Source organism: Octopus bimaculoides, chromosome 4 (assembly GCF_001194135.2).
Source record: "Octopus bimaculoides isolate UCB-OBI-ISO-001 chromosome 4, ASM119413v2, whole genome shotgun sequence".
In the NCBI taxonomy this organism is placed as follows: Eukaryota; Metazoa; Mollusca; class Cephalopoda; order Octopoda; family Octopodidae; genus Octopus; species Octopus bimaculoides.
The window spans coordinates 33,551,416-33,556,415 of NC_068984.1; positions in this window are offsets into that span (position 1 = coordinate 33,551,416).

A 5,000-nucleotide genomic window follows, 5' to 3' on the forward strand; every position below is an offset into this window, starting at 1 on the left:
GTATATATATATATACGTATATATATATACGTATATATATATATATACATATACATATACATATATATACATACATATACATATATACATACATATGGGGGGAGTGCGGGTGAGTTTATATGTGAGCATAAACATATAAGAAGTATATGAATATTTATCTATCTATATGTACGTATGTATGCATGTAAACACGAATCCAATGATGTATAGGGCCAACACTATAAAAGAGACACATATGTCAGTTACTTGTTTTACTGCAGTTTCTCCCTTGGCGTGTGGAGTAGTACATCTTATATTTACTGCCTTGATAAAAATAGTATATAAATGAAGCAATCTGATTTTCTACACATTTTCCCCCATATCTATAATTGAGAAGCGTCTAAAGCAACTCGTATTCTAGGATACATACTTCCAGTTTTATATTTGATTATCGAACCTTATTGTCAAATAATATGTCGTTGCCATATATTGTTGTAATATATTGACATAAAGCTCCTTTGTGCTTCGATTTGTCAGTAAAATCATGATTGGTAATAACACTAACAGCTCCGAGATCCACATACGAAAATTTACGAAACTGTTTTATTGAACTATTCATTGGAAAATTTATAACCCGAATAAAAATGGGAAAAAGTATTAATCCCAATTGTATCATATAATCTTTTACTCATTTAACCATTGAACTCTAATTAGCAATTTTACAAAACTATAACTACTCTTGGTCGATTAGTCAGACATTTTCATTATTCCCGTGTTGAAATATATTTCTGTGTGCAATATTTATAGTCAGGCTAGGATTGTTTCATTCAGGGAGAGCATGTTGTCAATTATGATTTCATCGTTTCTCAATATAGTTTAAGCTTAATTGATGTCAGATCCATCTCTAAAATATTTCCTGTAGAATGTGATATTAAGCTAACAGTTCATGCAACTCTGAAATATATTGATAACAATAATGTTTATTGCTAATATAGCAAAGCGGAATATTTAAATAAACAATCTCTCTTATACAATTTTGATTTAGAATTTTTATATTTTCCGTTTAAACGATCAAGTGAAGAATCAAATTAAATATCTAAGACGTAATTCAGTAAATGGAAACGTTTCGCTGCTTCTTCACTTTATATAAATATCTTTCCATCTCTTTATTTCAATTACTGAAATCTCTGTACTGGAAGACACACTTAAATGTTCAATGTACATCGACTCTATTAAAACTTTAGAGACTGTGATCATGTCGAGCGCCTCAAATATTATTTAGATTTAATCAGTTACCAATTCTGAGTACTAATCAGTTAGCAATTATGTTTTCTTTACACAGCCGAAGTTTGATGATAGACAGTGTCTTCATAATTGTTGTTAATTGCCCCTTTCACAATTTACTCAAGTGTGATAATGAACTCTCACGGCTGCTTCGGAGGGATATTGATTTATTTATGAAGCAAAAGTTCAGATTTGTTATCGAAGGGTTATAGTCGCATAGTCTCTGCCTGTTACTATATCATTCACACTGAGTAATGAATTGTAATGTCGGACCGCCTTCACTAACAAGACACTGCAAACGAATGTGTGAATACCACACAGGTAGGTGATTAGTCCAGCCCGTCTTGATTGTTTTGAGTAATCATAATTTCTAACATTCATATCTTTAAGGATTGCTTTTTTTTTTTCTGTTGTTTGACGAGAGCATTGCCAACACAATCAAAACAAAGATAAGCGTTACACTTATTCTGTTTTCTCGGCTTTATTGAACAGCTGAACGTAATCAGTACAAAGGATATTTATCATTCAATTATGTTTTCTATTTTAGTCACTCAGATGCGTTCCGAAACTTCTGCTACTGATAATATTACTCCTCCTCCTTCTGCTATAACTATTGTTATTACGACTACTGCTTCTGCTGCTAGTATTGCTTCTAACGTCAAAAATAACTGCACCACCAACAGCAATAATAGTCCTTTCTAATTTTGGCTCGAGGTCAGCAATTTTGGGAGAAATGTTAGCTATTTATATTGACCCCAGTTCTCGACTGGTACTTTATTTTATCGATACTGGGTGTATGAAAGGTGAATTCAACTTCAGCAGAATTTTAACTCAGCAGATAACGACTCGGGAAAATGCTGTAACAATTTGTCCGATACTATAACCAATTCGCCAATTCAGCTCCCAGAATAATTGTTTCTAATATTTAAATATGACCACAGATTTGGAAATAATCGAGTACATTCATCATAGTACTTATTTTATCTTGTCGGTTTCCAAACAATAAAAGTGAAGTTGTCCTATATAGAATTAAATCTGAGGACGTAACTATCCAGGGCAAATTGCACAATTATTCTGCCAATCTATTGCCGTCATTGATTATTGTTTCTAAAATGAGCACCAAGCCAGAAATTTAGAGTAAAGGGAAGAGTTGATTATAAGGTTAGTATTTAACTGGTTTTTCTCTTAATCGAATCTGCTATACGCGTCTCACCAGAAATTGTTAAAGAGCACCTCCGTCAACCAACGTCGAATTATTTTGTTGATATGGTGAGTGATAGCTTTGGGCACCTGGAACAACATGTTGACTTCCAGAAGCAGATGCCTTGTCAATACTTTATGTTAGCTAACCACACAAATCGCAGATCTGAGGTTTGATTAGGTGAACGGTAGAAATCGTTGAATGTTTATATCCTGTCCCAGAATACTTCATTTTGTTGCATTCTTCATGGCCTAATGTACTTCTGCCCTATCCAAACAGGCACATTCATTCCTGGTTAAGAAGGAATATATTCACAGACATGAGAGGGTTGCGACCTATATACACTGGAAGCTATGCTAACACTATGGAAATACAACAGAAAAGGTCACAGAAAATGAGAAAGCAGCATACTCTGGGGTATACCAATACACAGAAAAAGAGAAATTGAGGCAAATATGCCGGATATATTTGTCAGAGATCATCATGAAGGAAAAAAAAAGCAAACTTTCTAATCGATGTATCAATACCAACAGATGACAATGTTTGTCTAAAAGAAGTGTAAAACCAATAACTATATAATCCAACATAAATATCTGTTACGCAAACGTAAACAACATTAGTATTTAGCCTTAAATTACGTCTTACATATTCAAAGGACATTTCTTTATTCTGGTATTATTTTATTCTCTTACATGCTTCAGTCATTTGGCTCTGGCCATGCTGGAGCACCGCCTTTAGTCGAAGAAATCGATCTCTGGGCTTATTCCCTGTAGGCCTGGTGCTTATTCTATCAGTCTTCTATCAAACCGCTAAGTTACGGGGACGCAAATACACCAACATCGGTTGTCAAGCGATTGTGGTGGTGGGACAAGCACAAACGCAAGTACACATGCATAAATATATATATATATATATATGTGTGTGTGTGTGTGTGTGTGTGTGTGTGTGTGTGTGTGTGTGTGTGTGTGTGTGTGTGTGTGTGTGTGTGTGTGTGTGTGTGTGTGTGTGTATATACAAAGGGCTTCTTTCAGTCTACCAAACCCACTCACAAGGCTTTCATGTAGCCCCCACCCATTTTGTAGGATGTATTACCCATTTTTCTGGGCTCTTTTCACAGCTATACTCCGATAAACAGGAGCCTCGTCGTCGTAACCGACAGAGAGCTATTTTTAAAAAAGATTGTCTTGAGAGGAATTCTTTGCGGGTGTGGATAATTCACCTCTGGAAACGTGAGTGTTTCGTTCAATATCCTTACACGAACCTTGTTATTTAGGGGCCTTTTGAGCGGGACGGGCTACTCAACCTGAAGAAAATTTTAACTAGCCCCCCCCCCACCTGCAAGGTCATGCGCTGTTTATCTTGATATGAAATCATCATGTCGCGCAAATATGGTTGTGATGCATGTACCTGGTCTACCCTAATAAGACGGGTAGTCATGATGAGCATACTGCGTTTCTTATATTTTACCCCAATGTTACTTTGATGGCATGCATTTCTCTCACTCTATAATGATAATATTAATAACAATAATCCTTTCTATTGTTTGCACGAAGCCTGAACTTTTGTGGGAGGGGGCCAGTTGATTACATTGACCCCAGTGTCCAACTGGTACTTATCTAATAGATCCTGAAACAATGAAACACAAAGTCAACCTCGGCGTAACTTGTACTCAGAACGTAAATACGGACAAAATGCTACTGATAATATTGCCAGGCTCTAAAACAGATTTTAAACTCTTATTGGTTTAATGGTAGCAACAGCAATAATAATTGTTTCTACTAAAGGCACAAGGACTGAAATTTGGGCAACAGTGTAAGTCGATTACATTGCTCGACTACTACTCATTTTTATCGCGGCAGAAATGATGAAAGGCAAAGTCGACCTCGGCGGAATTCGAACTAAGAACGTAAAGCGAGACGAAATGCCGCTAAGCATTTCGCCTGGCATGCTAATAATAATAATAATAATAATAATAATAATAATAATAATAATAATAATAATAATCCTTTGTATTATAGGCACAAGGCCTGAAATTTGGGGGAGGGGGACCAGTCGATTAGATCGGTGCCAGTACGCAGATTGTACTTAATTTATCGACCCCGAAAGGATGAAAGGCACCGTAGAGCTAAGCATTTTGCCCCGCGTGCTAACGAATCTGCCAACTAGCCACCTAAAAACAACAACAACAATAATAACAATAATCATTTCTATTATAGGCACAAGGCCTCAAATTTGGCGGGGAATGGCCCACTCGATCACATCGACCCCATTACACACAACTGGTACTTAATTTATCGACATCGAGAGAATGAAAGGTAAAGTCGATCTCTGCGGCGTTTGAACTGAAAACGTAGTGATGGGCAAAATATCGCAAAAGCATTTTGTGCAGAGTGCTAACGATTCTGCGTTATATAATATGAATAATATGAATAATAACGATAAAGATGATGATCTTTTGTATATTATTTACGCATTATTCACATAAACATACAAAAGACTTTTATACAAAATTGATTACAAACAATAGCAACAAATA